At 45.9% G+C, this 21466-nt stretch overlaps 1 protein-coding gene, 1 long non-coding RNA gene, 1 other non-coding gene and 1 pseudogene across 3 annotated transcripts in view; 3 read left to right on the forward strand and 1 right to left on the reverse strand.

Moving 5' to 3' along the window:
- The window catches only part of Gm39799, a 34116-nt gene that overhangs the window by 11107 nt on the left and 1543 nt on the right, over positions 1–21466 (reverse strand). Inside the window, exon 2 of the long non-coding RNA XR_866165.2 lies at positions 18976–19127. This is a non-coding gene — a long non-coding RNA (predicted gene, 39799). The remainder of the gene's footprint in view (positions 1–18975; positions 19128–21466) is intronic.
- On the forward strand, positions 958–1062 carry Gm25081. The gene has a single exon (XR_003954151.1). It is a non-coding gene; the product is annotated as a U6 spliceosomal RNA (small nuclear RNA).
- Nek6 (NIMA (never in mitosis gene a)-related expressed kinase 6) overlaps positions 4480–21466 on the forward strand; it is a 103628-nt gene continuing 86641 nt past the window's right edge. The window contains exons 1-3 of the mRNA XM_030251924.1: positions 4480–4554; positions 13252–13313; positions 15434–15540. The gene's annotated coding sequence lies outside the window, so the exon portion shown is untranslated. The remainder of the gene's footprint in view (positions 4555–13251; positions 13314–15433; positions 15541–21466) is intronic.
- Gm13588 (predicted gene 13588) lies at positions 10642–11133 on the forward strand (annotated as a pseudogene).

Genomic DNA, 21466 nt, shown 5'->3' on the forward strand with positions numbered 1-21466 from the left:
GTTTCCCCACTGTTTCCTGAGGCACTTGAGACAGACTTTCTAAGACTCTGGAAAAGGCTCATGCCTCAGGAATCTTCCATTGCATAGGCCTTTGCTAAACATGCATCACCCTCCTCCCCATGTGAGTGTGGTCTGTCTATCTGTCTCTGTTTGTCTGTGTATAGTATATGGGTGCTATGTGTGTATGCACACGTTCCTGTGTAGGTATGTGTGTGCACATGTGTATGCATGTGGTGTGTGTACAAATGAAGCCAGAGGTCAGTGTCAAGTTCCTTCCTCAGTTACTCTCACTTTTGGGAACATGGAACCTGGAACTCCGTGGCTGGCCTAAGCTCCCTACCATGCTTAGCATGATGGTCTCCAGTTTTAGTCACTTCCCTGTAAATGACATGATTGTGGTCCCTTCTGCAGCTGAATAAGACTCTATTGTGTGGATTCAGCATGTTTCCTTTTTTCCATTCATCAGTAGACTGGTTCCCTTTCCCAGCTATTGTGAATAGAGCCACAATAAATATGATTGTATCTCTGCGACAGGAAAGGAAGCCTTTGGGTATATGTGGCGGTGGTATAGCTGGGTCATATGGCCATTCTATTTTTAGCTTGCATTTCCCCCACCCAGCACTGGATGAACTTAGAGATGACACTCCAGGGGGGCCGGCAGAGCTCAGTGGTGGAGCATGTGCTTAGCATGTGTAAGCCTGGGTTCAGTCCCCAGCACCCAAACCAAAACAAAGCTGGACAATCCAAGCGTAAGCTTCAGGCTCTCCAAGCAAGCCGCCGTCAGCTCAGCTGAGCCAGGAGGTCCCGGAGCACAGGCCACAGGCTGCATGCACCCCAGGAGAGCTATCAGTGAAACCCAGAAAGCCCAACAGAGAATGGTAAATTTATTTAAAACATTATGGGAAGAATGGATGTTGTGCTCACTTTGGCAGCACATATAGGCAGCACATATAGGTAGCACATATAGGCAGCACATATACTAAAACTGGAATGATACAGAGATGAGCAGCATGGCCCCTGTGCAAGGATAACACGCAAATTCGTGAAATGTTCCATATTTTTCCCCTTACCTGTTTTCCTTCGAATCCCTCCCATGTCCCCTCCTCTCAACCCCGCCCACACCCTCCATCACACCCTCTCAAGTTAATAGTCTTTTTTTTATTTTGTTATTCTTAATATATATATATATGTGCATATACATACATATACACAGAGAGGGGGGAGGGAGGGGGAAGAGAGAGAGAGAATAACTTGATTGTATGGTTCTCAGTTGAGAACTTTGTAGATGACAACTTTGTCTTGTAACATCAAAAAGTTGGAGATTCATGCCAGGTGGCACCTTTAATCCCAGCACTGGAGAGGCAAAGACAGGAAGATCTCAGAGTTCAAGATCAGCCTGTTCTATTGATTGAGTTCTAGGACAGTCAAGACTACACAGCAAAACCCTGTCCCAAAGAGAGAGAAAGAGAGAGAGAGAGAGAGAGAGAGAGAGAGAGAGAGAGAGAGAGAGAGAAAGAAGTAGCTTTCAAAGATTGGAAACTTATTCAGCACATTACAGCTGGGACACCATGGATCCCAGGGGAGTGGTAGACACCTCTAGCCCTAGGCTCTTCTAATGTCAGGGTCCCTAGTGTACTCATGTACAGGGCCTAGAAAGTGGAGGAACTTATGACAGATCACACAATGGGTGTCTGGGCTGGACTTGAACCCACATCTCCCTGCTTCAAGGCCAGGCCTCCTGATCCTGCCAAGAACAGAGTACCCGATGGCTGCCCCAGGGACAGAGCCAGCCTTTCACCTGCTTTGGGCTATCCCACGGGGCAGGGCACCTGTGGGTGGGATTGTCCAAGGATTCAGCTAAAATAAGAAGTGGTTTCCTCTGAAAGGCCTGCGTGGTCTGTAAAGGGGAAGGAAGTGGAGGCTGGAAACTGGAGTGGGCAGAGCAGTGAGAGGCGGAAACTGCAGCCTGCACCACAGAGACCAAGCTGGGGCACAGCAGACCCTGCAAGGCTGCTGCTCTGTGCCTGGGCCCAGCGGACCTGAGAGCTTGTGTTCAGGGCTCTTTTTCTTTCTGTCTTCAGAGCACTGCCTTCGTCCTCTTCACACACACACACACACACACACACACACACACACACACTCTCACACACAGACAGAGGCAGGATTAAGCAACCACAGACTCCAATCATAGCTCATAGTGCTTACTGTGGCAGTTGGTGAATCTTGGCTGCCTCATGTTTACAGGGAGCCAGAGATGCTCTACAAGGATGATGTCATCAGTTCCTTACAGAAACAATACTAGGATCCATTGATTTATTTTACAGGTGAGCAAGCCAAGGCCCAGAGACAATAACGCACTTCTCCTCCTGGTTCTACAGTCAGTAAGTCTCCAAGAGGAGAATGCAGGCCACATCAAAGCTGCACAGCTAAGCTGTCTAGCCAGGCACAATCCTTTTCCATGGGAGCCTGGGCAGTACCCTCAGAGGTGGGTCACACATCTGTAGCAAGAGGACTGTGCTACTGTTATTGGTCACGCATCCCTGGGGTAGCTGGGAGCTACAGAATGTTCTAAAGAAGAGGAGAAGCCCAATTGAAATGAGGAAGCATTTCTTTGTAAATATTTCTGATAGATGTGTGAAGATATTACCAAACTACATACACAGCTTCTGTACTGTTTGGGGTTTTCTATTATTCCTCTAAATAATTTTTTAAATTATTTTAAAATAATTTAATTATTTAAAAATAATTTAATCCTCTAAAAGTTTTACTTCTCTACCCAGTGTTGTGGACTGAACTCAGGGCCTCACAAATGCTAAGCAAACACGGTACCACTGAATATTCCCAGCTTTAATCTTTTTAAAATTTACTTTTAATGATGGATATGTGAGTGTGTCTGTGCAGGGGTGTGTTCATGTGAGTACAGTTGCCCATGGTGGCCAGAAGAGGGCACCAGTTTCCCTGGAGTTTGAGTTACAGGAGGTTGTGAGTGTGACGTCAGCCTGAACTACAGAGTAAAATCCTGAGGTGTGTGATGGGGAGAGCCTTTCAAAACTGAAGAGCTGCATGCCTGAGATCTGACATGGTGGTACACTGTGACACTGCCTCGACTCTCACCCCTTCTCCTTTCCAGAGTTTCAAGATGTTGAGGTTTTCTGCTGATGGCTCTGTCCCCTGGCCCCACTTCTTTTTATAAACAGATCCAGGAGAGATTGGATAATCAGGAAAGGAATGGATGCAGGTGAGTCTCTTTAGTGACCATCAGGGAGTGTAAAAGATTCAATTCCAGCTTCAAACTCCAGCCCCAGCTGCCTCTGTGCCAAGTCTGCCTAGCTGATGAGGACCTCTGACCATACAGCCAGGGCTTGTCTTGTGTGGGTGGTGTCTCACTAAGAAGCCCCAGAACCTCTCCTGCCATTGCAATGAGCTTTGCAATAGAGGGGAGTTCTTAGATCCTCAGGTCTAGGCCTCCTGCTCTCAGCAAGGCCTGAGCTGCCCCTTGGGGTCTTTTAAGCTACTGAAAACTCTGTGGAGACAGCAAGTCAAAGGCCTCCTACAGACGGGAAGCAGAAGTGATGCTGAAGGGAGCCATGGGGGCACCTGGGACTGTTCAATGCCGAAAGTGACTGGATTGAAAGAAGCACCAGAAAGACAGGGAAGACCTGAAGTCACCTCCCTGTCCTCTCTAGACACCGGAATCTTCAGCTAAGAGAAGTGAATGTATGAGACACCTTCTCTTCCTCATGGGTCTGAAGAGATATTGAGAGGACGGAAGCTAGACACAGTCTGCAGGAGGGACAGATGGATTCAAAGGGGCAGGTCTCGGAGGCTACGTGACAAGGTCTGGTGCCTGGTGGCCACCTGGCAGAAATGTCAGCTAATATAGGCAGTGGTCAGGGTGTGTACTGCTGAGAACTTCTCGATTTAGAAGGCCAGCTCTGCCTCTCTCTAGCTGCAGTAGCTCAGAGACAAACTTGACTGCCTACCCTCATGCCCTCTATGCCCTCTTCTGAGGACTGGAGGACTACTTAATGCAGAGTACTTCAGTGTGGCCTGTCCCCACCACAGCTTGTGTTCAGACTTCATCCCAGGCACTAAGGAGGCGTTGGGAGTCATAAGAGAGTCATGTTTTCCTCTCAAGACTGGCTATTACATAGCAAATTTAGCTTCCTCTGCTCCAGTCTTGGCTTCCTCTTTACACACTCTCCATCCACGTGATGTCACTCACTTTGTTGGGACATAATTCAGAACCCTGTCCTTCTCAGAATTTTACCCCAGAGGCTGCTCCTACCCCCACCACACACACACACACACACACACACACACACACACACACACACACATACACATACACACACACACACACACACACACACACCACCCAACCACAAGAGTTTGACTATCTTTCTCTCGGGCTTGGGGCTTGGGGCTAGAGAGTACTCCCATCTGTCTGAGCCCTTCCTCTGCTTTCTTCCAGCTGTGGGCCTGGAAGAGTCCATTTGGCTTCCTATTGCTCCAGAGCTTTCAACTGCAGCAGAAAGAGGGAACCTGGCCCAGGTTTGTTATACTATGGTGGCGATGCCATGAAGGGACACGAGGCACTGGAGAGGGGGGTGTTCTGCCCATTGAGAAATCAACCATCTTCAGAGTCCTATGGGACTGCCAAGCAGTTGTTTTTGTTTTTGCTTTTCCAGTTCTTTGGCTCTGTGAGGTACTTCATGGGCAAGTGAGCAGGGTGCTGCCTGTTGGCTGGCCTGCAGGTCTGCTCATTCCCTGCAAATTGATTTCCCCCAGGCTTCTTCACCAGCTAGTGTCTTGCTGTGTTGGGTTAACAGGAAGGAGATTGGTGGTGTGGGCGAGAGGAGGGGAGCAGTCCCTCTCTCCCGATCTCTCTCCTGTTCTACTGCCCACCCTCTTCCCTGAAAGGACAGGTGTGCTGGAGCCATTTTCCCAACACCAGCTGCTCTCTGGCTTCAGCTCCTACAGAACTACCCATCCACCCAAAGTTCCAGCTCCACGTGTGGTCCCTGTCAACATTGTCAAGACTGCCCCAAGCCGTCCCCAGCTCCCTTTACACCCAGCTCTGGAGTAGAAGCAGTTTCTTCAACTGCTGGAAACCAAACTGCCCCAGTGTTAGCTGCTGGCTTTTCAGTCCTTCTCCACATTGTAACCACTTTGAAATATTCAGAGCGGCTTTGGTTCTTCTGACTGGCTCTGGTTTTTGCAGCGAGCATTAGGTGTTTTCTTTCTGCCCGTGAATGTTCCCCTTCTCCATCGCCAGCCTGTTCTGGAGAGTCAGAGGCAGGACTCTGAGGTCCTGTATCTACAGAGCGGAGGAGGCGGAGGAGGCGCTAGGTCCTCAAAGCTTTTTTTAGAAAGCCTGCTCCTAGGAAGTCCTTCCCCACTGGCTTGTTCTGGGACAGGGGACACGTTTCACTTCTTCAAAACTAAAAGCCAGCAGGGAGAGAGGATATCGTGGAAGGGAGCAGAGCGTCACGCAGCAAGCAGCCTCTTCCATGTCCACATCTTCCTGGGACTCAAACAAAGGTTTGAAAACCAGCCCTGGAGGGGTTGCAGGTGGATTCTTTGCTCAGCAATGGCCCCAGAGCCCTGCTCCCAAAGGGGCAGCTGTTGAAACAACTTTCAGAGCAGAGAGTGGCTGTCCTGCTTTGCAACAATGTCTCCAGTGGTTGCTTACAGATATCCTGGAATTAGTATCTCTGTTCCTCTTTGTACAGAGTCCAGGCAGAGGTCATTTTAGCCACCAGGTCAGGAGAAACCTGGAAACTCATACAGCCCAACATTATCCTCTATGTAACACTGGGCAAACGGAGGCTCAGAGTAGAGCTGCTGCTACATTGCTTAGACTGAGGGACATGACACAGGATGAACTGAGACAGGGCCCAAGACCATGTGACCTGTCTAGGCAGCTGTGACAGCATATATGTATTGTATGCACTCACATGTATCAGAGAGGTCAGTATGTTTGCCAGCCATCACAGAGACTACAGGCTCAGTACTGAGGCTTACACATATGTAAACGTACACATATATGTGTGTCCCAGTTACTTACACATACAGTGACATGCTTGTATCTTACAGACCAACAATCAATATAGGATCTCACATGCATTTACTGTACTGTCTCATCACCTGGGTCCAAGCTAATAACAGCAAATACATAGAGATTTGCAACAGTTTACCAAGGCGGCCTCATATTCAAGGACACATGCCACACCCTGCAGGCCTTTGTGTTTACCCCAGTGTGTGTACAGAACACAACACAGCTTTTGGGTGTCATTCCCATGCACTTCTTTCCCGTGTCTCCCCCTAATTCACAAGTGTCCCTGTCCAAATATAGATGCAGCTCATGCCCTCACATGAACACACAGATAGCTCCCCAACCTTGTAATTTGTTTTTGAGCCCTAAGCTGGACTCACAGTCAAACTCACAACCCCCCTGCCTCAGCCTCCTGAGTGCTAGCAAAGTGTTCTCCCCTTCACTGGCTTCTTCACAGTACCTCACAGCCATGTGTTTTGACCCCTTCTTGGTGGTCCCTTGGAACCCTCTGGCTGCCCTTGAAACAGAGGGAGCACCCTGGTCCACCCACCTTCATCCCTAGCAACTTGGTGGCCGAGGTCCCAGGGGAAGGGGAATGACTAACAAGAGGCTCAAGGTTCTGGGGCCAAAGTCCTGTTTGCAGGCCCTGTAGGAAGTTGCACAATCTGCCCCAGCCAGCCAGCTAGCGACTCTTTCATTGTCTCTGGCTTCCCTTTGGCTGCAGGCCCAGTCCCCAGCAGCCCAGTAACCTGTTTCTCTGGAAGAAAGGCAGGTGCTCCTCTCTCCCCCACCCTGTGGTGGCCAGGATGGTGACTTGAGCCTCAAGAGCCTCAGAGGCCAGCCTTCCCTTCTCAGCCAAGAAGCTAAGGCTCAGGCTAGGTCAGGTTCTTGCCCACATCGCCCCACTAGCCCAGTGGGACGTGATTTTCCTCCCAAGCTCTTCACTAAACATCTCGCAGAAGCCTGACAGTTGGAATGGAGCTGAGCAGAGCCACTCTGAGTGTGGAAGGAGGTAACACTGAGTGATAGACAGCCTGTACACCAATGGCTGTCTTAGCTGAGGACATGAAATATCCCCAGCACATGGGGCTTACAAAATTGATCCATCCACCCCGACTCTAATAGTGTTTTTCATTCTGTAAAATCTTCAAGAAAACTCATGAGGGGAGTTGGCAAAACATTTGAGGGCTGTGGGGAGTCAGGACTGGTCTATACCAGTTCTCCCAGTCCTCTCTGGATCTTTATTCCATTCCCCTTCAGCATAACAACAAAGGGGGAGGTGATAGAGACAAACAGAACATTCCAGAAATTCCCAGAAATCTTCTAAAGCTATGAATAACCATGTTATGCCTGCTGCTCTCCCTCCCAGCCTCCCTCCCTCCCTGATGGGATCATTAGATAGCCTGAGGAAGGTCATGGTTGCTTCTGTGCAGTCCCAGTGGCCTGGTGACAGGATGTCAGGGTCAGGGATGGACCTATGTAGAGGGTGTACCTTAGGGAGAAGACATCATGAATAAAGGCCTGTATTGCTCTTCGATGAAGAAGGTATAAATGTGGAAAAGGAGAATCCAAGGCAGGATTAGTCAGGTATTATCTTGGGCTTGAGACTATCAGTGAGAGCCTGTGGTTTGGAAAGAGGGTCCTTAGGTGAGAATCCAGCATTTCAGAGGAAAAACCAACCCTGGTGCTGAGCCCAAGGGAGCATCAGATCAAACCTGGGACGTTATATTATAACCAGAAGCAGGGAAGTGCTCAACAAATGATAGGGACACACAGAGGACACAGAAGCCAGCTATCAGGGACTTGTGATCAACATGATGTAGTTTGAGCATGAGAATAAGCTGGGCTGGAGAGATGGCTCTGTAGACCAGGCTGGCCTTGAACTCAGAGATCCACCTGCCTTTGCCTCCTGAGTACTGGGATTAAAGGTGTGCGCCACCACTCCTTGGTTTTTCATCATTTCTGACTCCTTGATGATTCAGTGGTTATAAGCACTGGCTGCTCTTGCAGAGGACCTGGGTCTAGTTCCCAGCACCCACATGGTAGCTCACATTGTAACTCCAGTTTCAGGGGATTAGATTAGATACCCTCTTCTGGCTTCTGAATGCATGTAGCACACACAGTACATAAAGGCAAATACTCACAGACACAAAATGAAAATAAATCTTTAAAGTAGTAGTAAAATCAATGGATTATAATGCATTGGATAAAGAAAATCTATCCTGCTAAAATAAACAAATGAACTGATAAATGAAAAGAAAGATCTTCCTTATTGTAGATGTCATGTAATAAAAGAGGAAGGACACCTTATAATAACTGTTTCATGTAAGAAAAACATCTATAGAAACTAGAAGCAACAGTATCCACAGGATATCTGCATAATGCTAAAGTGTCTCCATGTATAAACTTACTACTTAAAAAATAACACATGATTTAGGAAACAAGAGCTAATCAAAAGCTTGAGGCAACACCACTGCCCAACACTCCTGCCATGGGGGAGTCAACATCAGGAGGCTAGGCCTGAGTGGGTGAGAGCACTTGCCGCATAAATACAAGGACCTAAGTTTGGATCCCAGCACCCACATAAGAAGCCTGTGCAGCCTGTGACCCTAAGCTGTTTAAGGCAAAGACAGGAGGATGATGGGGGTTTACTGGTTGCCAGCCTAGCTTAAGATTCAGTTTATACCTCAAAGGAATGAGACAGCTGCAAGGTCATCTAATGTCTTTTTCTTTTGGCCTCCACACAGAGTATGGGTATCTGCACACATGTATGTGCATATGCACACACACACACACACACACACACACACACACACACAAAGAAATCAACACCAGATCCCCCTACTCACCAACAGAACCAACTCACAAAAGAACAGAGTGACCTCAGGGACCATCCTGTCAGAACCAGAACCCAGGCATAGTCACGTGAGAACATTCTACCTATGACTGCCCTGTTGTCTTCCCAAACATCACGGTGTGGAACCTAAAGCAAATCTTGGAACTGTAATTTGCAGAAGGTGGCAAGTGGGACCTAGCAACTCAGGACACTTGCTTCCTGTCTCTAAGAGACATCACGGAGCAGCTGTTGGAGCTTTGTGAGGGGTTCCGAAGGAAGGGCAGGGAGCCCTTTGCACTGTGTCTATGTCTTCCACAATTAGAAGTACTTGCAAATAGAATGAGTTTCATAGCCCAGGCGACAGTCTTACAATGTTGAAGGAAGCTTCTGGACAGATATTTCAAGAAAATGAAGAGGCAGAGGGCTGGGGGACAACTGGGCTAGGCACCTAGAAATGACGCAAGTAAGATGAGGAAAATTATGTCTGAGAAAATCAGTAAGCGGTGCAAGGAAATAGCAGAACCTGAAAACCATAAATGCTTGAGTTGTCAATGAAATTCATGTGGTCACAAAACGAACCCACATATTCCTGACCACCTGGGTGAAGTGACAAAATCCTGCCTCAAAATAAAAGCAAAACAAAATGCCTCAATATCCACTGAACACAAAAACACAAAATGAGCCTAAAGGGACCCAGATCTTAGGGAAGGGAGAGGTGGGGCTGGAAAGGAAGTGCCTCCTTCCAAAGTCACAACACAGTGGGTTATAGCAAAAAGCTTCAGTAGCTGTATACATGCTACTTAGAAGCACACAGATAGATACAAAGTAATTTTGGTTTGTGTTTAAAAATGGGTTTCCTCCACCTGTTGTGGTGGTATCCAGCATTCTTGAGGTTTAGGCAAGAAGATTTTAAGTTTGAGGATGCCCTGAGAACACCAAGTCTGTTTAGAAAACAAATGACAACAACAACAACAACACAAACAAACAAAAGGGGACTGAGGCAAGGACATAGTTCAGATGGTAGAATGCCTGACTAACACGAGTCCATCATTCCACAAGTCAGATGTGATAGCACATATCTATAATCCCAACACTTGGGAGATGGAAGCAGGAGGACCAGAAGTCAAAGGTCATCTCAACTTCTTGTGAAGTTTAAGGCCAACCTCTGCTACATGAGATCCTGTCTTGGGGAAAAAAATGTAATTGACTTTGGAGGTAGGAATCAAGGGCAAAGAACAACGGGAGATAGCTAGATTTTAAATCTCATAGAGCAAAATGTACTTTTAAAAAAACTTTAATAAGGGTAAAAAAAATCAAGCTATAAAAATATAATTACCCAGTCTCAATGGATACATCTACAAAACAGCTCCCCCACTTAAGGCCCAAGGATCAAATCTCAGAAGAGAGAGTAGAAAGATCATAGGAGCCAGAGAATCAGGGATTCGCTATGAGAATCTCTTAGTAATGTCAAAAGCTATACCCATAAAGTCCTGCTAACACGACTGCCTAGACAGTAGCTGAGCAAGGACAACAACAGACATGACAAAGTGGATGCAGGGATGCCTGCAAGTTCTCAACTCTATGCAAAGAACTTGCCTGTAGGAAAGTAAGGAGTGCTTAGAGGAAGAGAGACCGTCTTCCCTAGGGAAGAGCACACAAACAGTCAGCCCTGAAAGCATACATAGGAGCAGCATCATACAGACTGAACAGGTTATATTTAGGAATACACAAATTAAAAATAAAGGGGGTCTCTTGCTGCAGCAACACGAGTGGGAGGGAGCACCTGGAGCATGAGCTCAGAAAGAGAATCCACGAGTTGTAAGAAAACGGCCGACAAGCCGGACATGGGAGAAATGGCCAGCTTCGACAAGGCCAAGCTGAAGAAAAACGAGACGCAGGAGAAGAACACCCTGCCGACCAAAGAGACCACTGAACAGGAAAAGAGGAGTGAAATCTCCTAAAAGCCTAGGAAGATTTCCCCACCCCACCCCACCCCACCCCACCCCACCCCACCCTGTCATCTCCAAGACCTCCTCGTGATGTGGAGGAAGAGCCACCTGCAAGATGGACACGAGCCACAAGCTGCACTGTGAAACCTGGGCACTCTGAGCCGATGCCACCTGCCCGCGGGTCTCTGAAGGGGACCCCTCCACTAATCGGACTGCCAAATTTCACCGGTTTGCCCTGGGATATTATAGAAAATTATTTGTATGATTGAAGAAAATAAGAACACCTCATGCAATAAATAAATAAATAAATAAATAAATGGGATAATTAAATATATATATATAAAATCAAAAGAAGTATATTTTGAATTAAGTAGTTGAGTTGAGTTGACTATATAACAAAAATCTATAAAAGAGTGCCTCAAATGCAAAACAAGTGTTAATAAAACAGAGAAATACTGGTAGATCCCGCAATACCTCTCCTGGGCGTATACCCAGCAGATGTTCCAACTGGTAATAAGAACACATGCTCCACTATGTTCATAGCAGCCTTATTTATAATAGCCAGAAGCTGGAAAGAACCCAGATGTCCCTCAACAGAGGAATGGATACAGAAAATGTGGTATATTTACACAATGGAGTACTACTCTGCTATTAAAAACAATGAATTTATGAAATTCTTGGGCAAATGGATGTATCTGGAGGATATCATCCTGAGTGAGGTAACCCAATCACAAAAGAAGTCACTTGATATGCACTCATTGATAAGTGGATATTAGCCCAGAAACCTAGAATACTCAAGATACAACTTCTAAAACACAAGAAAATCAAGAAGGAAGACCAACGTGTGGATACTTCATTCCTCCCTAGAATAGGGAATAAAATATCCATGGAAGGAGTTGCAGAGACAAAGTTTGGATCTAAGACAAAAGGATGGACCATCCAGAGTCTGACCTACCCTGGGGTCCATCCCATAATCAGCCACCAAACGCAGACACTATTGCATACGCCAAAATTTCAGATTTTGCTGAAAGGACCCTGATATAGCTGTCTCCTCTGAGGCTTTGCCAGTGCCTGGCAAATACAGAAGTGGATGCTCACAGTCATCTATAGGATGGAACACAGGGCCCCCAATGGAGGAGCTAGAGAAAGTACCCAAGGAGCTGAAGGGGTCTGCAACCCTATAGGTGGAACAACAATATGAACTAATCAGTATCCCCAGAACTCATGTCTCTAGCTGCATATGTAGCAGAAGATGGCCTAGTCGACCATCATTGGGAAGAGAGGCCCCTTGGTCTAGCAAACTTTATATGCCCCAGTACACAGGAATGCCAGGGCCAAGAAGTGGGGGTGAGTGGGTAGGGGAGCAGGGCAGGGAGAGGGTATAGGGGACTTTTGGGATAGCATTTGAAATGTAAATGAAGAAAATATCTAATAAAAAATAAAATAAAACAGAGAAAATGATTCCACACCCCCCCCCAGGATGTTCAGATAATCCATCTAAAAGACAAATTTCCCATTAGATACAATGCAAAGCTGGAGAAGCCAGAGACTTCTATTTATTAAAAGTCTATGCTCCTGGCCTCTAGATTTGAACAAGGTAGACAGACAATCTTCCAAATGTTTGGAGCAAAAAAAAAAAAAAAAAAAAAGAATCTATTGGAAGATTCAAGTCAGAAGAATGAAGCAGGAACATATAATAAATTAAGTCTGACTCTTTAGCAAGCTTTTAGCAAAAAGCTTTTGGCCAATTTTTCATGTGGGTCAGGGTCCTTCAGTGAGCTTTTGGAGAATTACCCTTTTTGCTCTGTGTGTGTGTGTGTGTGTGTGTGTGTGTGTGTGTGTGTGTGCGCGCACGCAGGCACATGCATGTGTGCCATGATGTATGTATGGAAGTCAGAGGACAACTTCAGGTGTCAGAACTCACCTCCTACTGTGTCTGAGACAAGGGTCTCTTGCTGTTCACCACTGTGTATTGCAGGGTAGCTAGCATGGAACACCTAAGTATTCTCCTGCCTTTTCCTCCCATCTCACTAAGGGATGCTGGGATTACAGACTTGGGCTATAATTATAATATGTCATTTATATCTAGCCTATGTGCACTCTGGGAATCCAATCTCTGGTCCTTATGAGACATTTTATCAACTGAGCCATGACCCTACCCTAAGGATGACCTTTTGCTAAATCAGCCTTTGCGGGTTTCATTGAACCTGTCTAGGGACCATTCAGGCCTGTCTTCCCAAGATCAGCCCAGTCTCACCCAAAGCCCTTGTCTTTTTTCCCTATATACTCGGTGTTGTGAGTTTATAATCCATATGACAGATAAGAGAATGAAGGTTTGGAGAACAACATTAGAGCCCAAACCTAACCAACTAGACCTGGTGACAGTTCTGTCCTTATTCTGTTCCTAGGATCTCCCAACTACTGGCGCCAGACTTAATTACAGCCTTGTTGGCCCTCAGCTGATTGGCAGGTGAGTGTATCATCAGGGTTTGGGACTCTGGAAGCTCCCCACATCTATGATTATCTAATTATGTGAATTCCGGCTTCTGCGTGGGCTTGTGGAGCCAGAGTGTCTCCATGCAGCCAAGAAGTGGGAACGAAGCTTCTGAAGGGTTCTGGTACCCTGGTACCCACACCTGCGGGAAGAGATGAGCTGCAGTGCTCTGGTAGAGGCTGTAAGAGGCTGAGGTAGGGCACTGTGTTTGTCAGGGTTTCTCTGGGTTCTCTTCATCAGCTTCCTGCATGGGCAGGCAGTGGAATAGAAGGAAGGGATACTTGAGGACAGCCTCCAGCCTCTTGTCTGTCTGTCTGTGCTTCTGTCTCTCTCGTGTACACATACTCACACATGCACAGAAACAGGGTTCTAGACTGTGAATCTGAAGCTTTGAGGAAGGAAGAGTTTGCCTCCAGTTTCATCAGCCCCATTGCATCCTCACTTCAGGAAAGGGCGCAGAAGTCAGTGGTTCTGTCCTCCTGACACAGGTGGGCAGTGGAAGGACCCTCTGCATATATTCACTTCATAAATGGGCATCACCTGTCGCTCTAAGATTAAAAATATAGTCCCGTGCTTCAAGGGGCTTGCTTTCCAAAGGGTAGAGAGACAATAGCCACACACATAAGTATGTCATGTCATGACAGGTGTCATGAAGAGCATCGGAGATGATAGCCTGGCTAAATAACCAAGCTGAGCCATGTTTCCCCAGAACCCAGCATCAAAAGCATGAGTGGAAGATGACATAAAGAAGATTGACATAAAGATTGACATAAAGAAAAGGAGCCTCCCCTCTCCCCTAACATTGCTTTTCTTTAAATTTAAATATTTTAAACATTAAGGAAAGCACAGAAAGTTTATGACAAATATTCATATGCTTACCATACATATTAAAAATTAAGCTGGGCATGGTGGTACACACCTTTAATCCCAGCACTCAGGAGGCAGAGGCAGGTGGATTTCTGAATTGGAGGCCAGCCTGGTCTACAAAGTGAGTTCTAGGACAGCCAAGGCTATACAGAGAAGCCCTGTCTCAAAAAAAAAAATCTTTGGGTGTGGTGAGATAGTTTAGCAGATAAAGGTATGTCCACAGCATAGACAAAGATAGCATAGCTCTCAACTTCCTTGATACTGAAACATGACAAAGACATTATATTAAAAAAATGTAGGCCTAGTCTGGGTAGTAGAAGTGCATGCCTTTAATTCCAGTACTCAGGAGACAGAGGCAGGCAGATCTCTGAGTTCTAGGCCATCCTGGTCTACAGAGTGAGTTCTAGGACAGTCAGGACTACACAGAGAAATCCTGTCTCAGGAAAAAGTAAAACCGGTAAGCCTATGTCACTCATGAACACAAATACAACAATATTTAACAAAATATTAACAAACCAAATCTAGCAACATAATAAAAGGAGAATATATTGAGACCAAATGAGTTCATGACAAGAATGAAAGGTAGGCCCAGCATTCAAAACTCAATGTAGAGAGCAGGTTGGTGATGAACATCTTTAACCCCAGCACTCAGGAGGCAGAGGCAGGCAGATCTCAGTGAGTTTGAGGCCAGCCTGGGCTACATATTGATTTCCAGGCTACCTAAAGCATTTACCTTGTCAAGCATAAACACCTACACACACTAAAAAAACGAAATAAAACAATAATGTAGGGGAAGAACTGAGGGTGGGAGATCAACGCACCTTACCACATCAACACCAGAGAAAGCCAAAGGCCAATTTAATAGATGTAGACATGGCATTCGATAACATTGGAAATCCACTATGATTCAAACAATGAAAAAGAAATTATGAGGGGCTGGAGACATGGCTCAGTACTTAAGGGCACTGGCTGCTCTTCCAGAGCCAGGTTCAGTTCCCAGTGAGTCACCATGTGTGGCTATAACCATCTATAACTCCACTTCTAGGGGATTCAATGCCCTGTTCTGGCCTCGTTGGGCACCAAACATGCACAGGTAGGTATACATATGTACATACATGCAAAACACTTATACACATAAAATCAAGCAAACAAACTAATTAATTAATTAATCTTGTAAAGACAACCAGCAACAACCCTGACAGTGAAAGTCTGAACTTTTTCTCCCTGAGGATCAGAGCAACATCGGGCTCTCACTGCTGCCTCCTCTACTTGGCATTGTGTGTCTAAGCTCGGACAATGAGACAAGTAAGGAAGAAATGAGATAACTTGGAGAATGGTAAGTAGCTTGCATTTGTCAAGAGCATGGTCATCTATGTAATGAAAGTCTCCCCCCAAAAAATTACTGAAAAGAAAAAAAAAATACAGATGAGGAAGATGGTAGGACTGATACGCAAAACTCAATTTCATTTATGTGTAAAAGCAACACAAGTAAAAATAAAATTAAAAATCAGTGCCATTTATGATAACATCGGAAACACGAGTTAGAGAGCAAATCTAATAAAATACTATGTTGCATTGAAAGCTAAAGATCATTTCCATGGCAAATCCATTCATTTAGGTCTCCCTGGAATTGCCTTGAAAATGATCTAAATGAGTGGAAAGATACAGTGTGTTCATGAGATCTCATTGCCCTAACAAAGTATTACCAGTTCTAAAGAGTTGTCTCAGATCTTCAATTAATTTATAGTCAGTACAGTTCTACTCAAAAGCCTGGCAAGCTTCTCTTGGTCAATATTGACAAACTCATCCCCAATTACATATGGAAATGACAAGCCTCTGGAACAGGCACAATAAAATGTGACAAGGGTGTACTCATGCTAACATTTTCAGGACTCATTGTGAGGCTGTTATGAACAAGGAAGTGTGGCGACTGGACCCCTGCATACATGAAACAGAATAGTGCTCAGAAATAGGCTAAGGCATATATTTGTGGTCATATATTTGACAAAGAGGTCCAGGATAATTGACACAAAGACACAGAAATAATCCTGATCCAAACCCATATATAAACTATAATTGATATCCAAATCTCCAAAGAAGTTTAGCTTTCACATCATTCAAAAGTTAACTGAAGATAGACTATAGGTTCAATTATAATGCTCCAGAAAATAATGTAGGAAAACAATCTTTGTGTTCTTGATAAAGCTTCCTCAGATATAATGCAAATGACATGAACCATAAAGACAAAACTTGGGACTGCAGGTGTCTCAGTTGGTGGGGTGTTTGCATAACATGGTGGGTTGAATAAGAATGGCCCCTATAAACTTATATATTTGAATGCTTAGTCACCAGGGAGTAAAGCTATTTGAAAGGATTAGAAGGATCAGAAGATGTGGCCTTATTGGAGTAGGTGTGGCCTTGTTGGAGTAAGTGCATCATTGGAGGGTGGGCTTTGAGATCTCAAAAGTCCATGCCAAGCTGGAGTCTGTCTTTCTCTGCCTATGGACCAGGATGCAGTTCTCAGCTACTGCTCCAGCACTTGCCTGCCCGTCACCATGCTCCCCACCATGATGATAATGGTATGAGCCCCTGAAAGTGTAATCAAGCCCCCATTTTGTAAGAATTGCCTTGGTCATAGTGTCTCTTCACAGCAATAAAACTAGGACACCTAGTGTTCATGAAGCCCCATGTTCAATCCCCAGCATTCTACAAACAAAATGTGGTTATACTCTTATGTAATCCCAGCATGGGGAAGTGGACACAGGATGATCAGAAATTCAGGGTCATCCTTGGCTACACAGTGAGTTCAAGACCAGCCTGAAATATTTCAGATCCCATCAGCAACAAAGGTAAAGCTTTATAAACGGAACTGTATCAGAATCAAAAACACCTACTTCTGGCAAGTCACTGTCAAAAAAAAAAAAATGAAAAGACAAACCAAAGAATGGAAGAGAATGTGATAATAGTGCTACTTAGAACTTTAAAATAACACAAAATAAAATGTTAAATCACTGTATAATGAAATGGGCAACAGATTTTATTTTATGAGCATGGGTCTCTTGCATGTTTGTATACCACATGTGTGCCAGGAGCCTGAAGAGGCCAGAGAAGGGAGTCAGATACCCTGAGCATGGAATTACAGATGGTTGTAAGCCATCATGTGGGTACTGGTACTCACACTTGCTCTTTCTAGAAGAGGAGCCAGTACTCTTAACCACTGAGCTATACCTCCAACTCCCATGGGCAACAGTTTTAAACGACATTTCTCCCAAAAGATATAGGTAGATTCTGACTACGAATCTGCAGCCTTCGGAAGAATAGAATGGAAACTTTCCCCTTTAAATGTCTCCTGAGAATCAGACCTGGTGGTTCAGGCCTATGGTCCCACTTACTCAGGAGGCTGGTACAGGGGCATTGTAGGCTCAACTTAGTGTGGGCAACTTAGTGGGACCCTGTCTCAAAATAAAAAGAGGATTAAGAATAAGCTAATGGTTGAGTAATGGCTTATAATGTTGGAGGCCCTGGGTTCAAGCCCCAGCACAGAGGGAAAAAAAGCCTCTTTGAGTGCCCTGTAGGACTCCCATGTGGGGTTACACTGAGATATTGTGTGGAAACCCATAGACATCACTTACAGGGAGCTGTCTAGATGAACCCTGCAGTGAAGACTCTGCCTGACTTATGTTTTATTCATTTATTTTTTTAAATACAATTTTTTTAAAGATTTATTTATTTATTATATGTAAGTTCACTGTAGCTGTCTTCAGACACTCCAGTAGAGGGCATCAGATCTTGTTACAGATGGTTGTGAGCCACCATGTGGTTGCTGGGATTTGAACTCCGGACCTTTGGAAGAGCAGTCGGGTGCTCTTACCCACTGAGCCATCTCACCAGCCCGACTTATGTTTTAGAAGTCAGTGTTTGCAAGCTGGGTGTGGTAGTGTGCACCTGCAATGCCAGGACCCAGGGACAGGAGGATGCCTGAAAGTCTGGGGCCAACTTGGCTTACAGGAGTTACCAGACAGCCATACTAAGTTGAGATCTTTAAATTATTATATGAAGCAAAGCAATCCAAACTCAAAAAGACAAAGGCATTCTTTCTCCTCTGGGCAGACCCTAGATTGTGTGTGTGTGTATGTGTGTTTGTATGTGTGTGTGTTCATGATGAAACAGAAAGGAGAACATGACAAAAGGGAAATATGTCTTAAGGAAGGGAAAGGGAAACAGACAATAGAATACATGCAATGTGGAAGTTGAATGGGGACTGCAGGACTTGTGGGAGGGGAGGGGGAAGAGAAGGGGGGGCTGAGATGATGTGATAAGGGGTGGCAGATCAACAAAAACTAACTATATATGGAAATACCACAATGAAATGCAATGCTTAGTTTGCTATTTTGAAAAACACAAACAACTTTTTAAAAATTAGGATATTTTGTGTTTGCAGCCCAGTTATTTTCTGCCTGAATGAGGTGAGCCCCCCAGAAGGTGGAGGAATGGGCCACAGTTTCTCCGATTGACCTATCCCAACCCTGAGCCTCCTTCGCTGGCTTGGAGGAAAAAGGCTCTGGAGAGCAGAGAGACAAGAGGCGTGCTTCCCCCATTGGCGTTCTGCCCCGGAGAATCTTTCTGCAGCCCAGACTCAGGAAAGGGCAGAGGGACTTTCTCCAGATGGACGAGGTGACCTCAACTCTGATTGAGTCTCTGTTTATAAATAGGGTGGCAGCCCTGGGCCAGGCTCCTAGGCTATTATCCCATCTTATTTTCCCAGCAGTACCTTGATGCACATCAGGAGGTTGAAAACAAGCGATGACTTTCCAAGGCCACTGGCCAAGTTAAGTATGTGCTAGCCTTGGACCCAGATCTCCAGCCACAGGCTTGGGGATAGCTCCACCTTGATGTCTTCTTGAGAGAAACCGAGAGTGGCACCTGTGTCAGAGAGGACGTTTGCAGAGACCACTGCTCATGTGACCTTGTGGGAAAAACAATCCCATCTTCTCCTTTTGGTTTCTCTTGGAAAGACCCTCCCCTTTGCAGAGCTATTTTCTAGTCTATAATTTGTGCCAAGGTTGACAGGAGGTCAGAGTTGGCTTGATAGCTTAAGAGGGGGCTGGGTCAAAGGCCCATCTTGTGAGGTTCCCACTAGGTCCTAAAGGTAAGGGACATAAACCTGTATTCATCCTACCCTTGTCTGGCTTGGGCGACTCCCCCAAGTTCAGACTGCCTCTGCCCAAACACAGCTGCCCAGGATTCAGCCACATTGAGAAGCACCAGCTCGGTAGATTTTCATGTGAGTTCAACTCTTCCCTGCTGTCTGGCCTTGGCCAACTGCTCCTCCTTTTCTAGTCTTCATTTCTCTACCCAGAAACTGCAGGTGCTCATCAGAGGGGAGGGGACAGGCTGGCTGAGAACATTTGACAATGGGGCCAGCCGAAAGTGCTGCTCTAGAATGGGAGCTGAGGAAGCTTTCTCAGCATTTCTTCTCCTAGAAGAACGGTGCACTGCATGCTGGCCCTATTGCATGAGTGCAAGCTTTGGCGAGGGGATATGCCATGGTGGGTCAGTCCTGGTCCTTGCCCTTCAGTTCAGAGATAAAGATCAGCCACACCAGGCAGGAGCAGCATGTAGTGTTAGGTGATACCCAAGGGAGCCACCCCAAAGAGGGAAGAAAAACCCTGTCTGGGCCAGGGAAGGCTTCCCAGGAGGGTGGGCTGTTTGTCACATCATTGACCAATTACTTGAAGGCAATCTGTAGACCCCCTCAATGTCTGCTAGATGAATATTAATATTCTAGGAAAGCGCTTTTGATGCAGGTCCTGATGGATGAATAAGATTTTGTCTCACTGGTGGGGAGAAAGGATGCTCCAGGGAAAAGAAGCACCATGTGTTAAAATCTAATGACCAGAAAAGGCCTGGCAGGCTTGTATAGGGATGGAAAGGGGTGGAAAGGGGACAAGTTCTTACTTGCACACCACAAATGCTCACAACCAACAGCCCTAACAAAAGACAGCGTAACAGGAGGAAAGCAGAGAAAATGTATTTGATCATAGTTTGGCACCACACAGGGGCCTTCAGATTGAAGTCTCCAGAGCCAGGATGAACGATTTGTGTGTTTAGCTTCTGTATGAGCAAGCACACACATGTGCAGGAATGTGATTGGACCAGCTGGAGGGAGCTATGGAGATGGGCTAAGTGGAGAAAACCAGCTAGGTCCTAGGTCTGTCCCAGGATTCCTTTTCTCTCTGCCCTCTTAACTGTAGCATTTCTTCCTCCTAGGTGTGGGGCAAGATTCCTACACAAGGTCATTGAGAGAGCCTCCTTAGCTTACCCAGAGAGGCAGGGTAAGGTGGAGCGACATTTTAAGTTTTAGGGCTGGCATTGTATGTGTGTGTGTGTGTGTGTGTGTGTGTGTGTGTGTGTGTGTGTGTGGTTTCTAGGCCTATCTTGGAGGAAGAGGAATTCTAGAGTCTCTGGTTTGTCTTGGGTGAGGAGAAGGGTGAGAGACAGGAAGCAGAAGGTCCCAATGAAAGTTTGCTTATGAGCCATTCCCTTTGGGATATTATTTTTCATGGAATGTGTGGGGAAAAGTGAAAAACAAAAAACAAAAACAAAAATGGATACAAACACCTGCCTTCCACCTTCCAAGCGCTGTGGACTCTTCTGGCATGTTCAGTTGTAGGATCCAAATCCAGGACCTTATGAGTGCTAGACAAGTACTCTGTCAACTGAGCCCAGGACGAGTCTCAAATGGTTTAGTGACACATCTCTGATGTGGCATTCCACACAGATGATGAACAAACACTATTATGGAAACTTCTGCCCCAAGTATATGACCTAGGCTCTGTTCTTCAGAGTGACTGGTGTGGGCCATGAAGATAGGTGCAACCAAGGGTTTTAGAGAGAGCACAGTGAAACCATGACGGTCCCTGGATACAGGGTGGGTCTGACACAGCTTTCAGTCTGTGTCCCATCTTCCTAGGAACACAGGCTACCCATCAGCTCAGGGAAACTCAGGGTTCTTAGTAATGAGGTGCTCAGTTCCATCATTCAGTCTACTTGTTTTACATGCTGTGTGACTCTGAGTTGGGCATAAGCCCTCTCTGGGCCCACAGTCTCCTTGCAGTAGCAGGGAGCCTGCCGAGCTCTCCCTTGGAAATGAGCCATGTCCCTGGCAGATTCTCTCCTGCTGACCACCCTGGCTGGGCACAGCAGGAAACCCCAGTGCTTCTGTCTTGGACACACCTGCATGTAAACCCCAGCTCTGGGGT

This window comes from Mus musculus, chromosome 2, assembly GCF_000001635.26.
Source record: "Mus musculus strain C57BL/6J chromosome 2, GRCm38.p6 C57BL/6J".
NCBI classification, from domain to species: domain Eukaryota; kingdom Metazoa; phylum Chordata; class Mammalia; order Rodentia; family Muridae; genus Mus; species Mus musculus.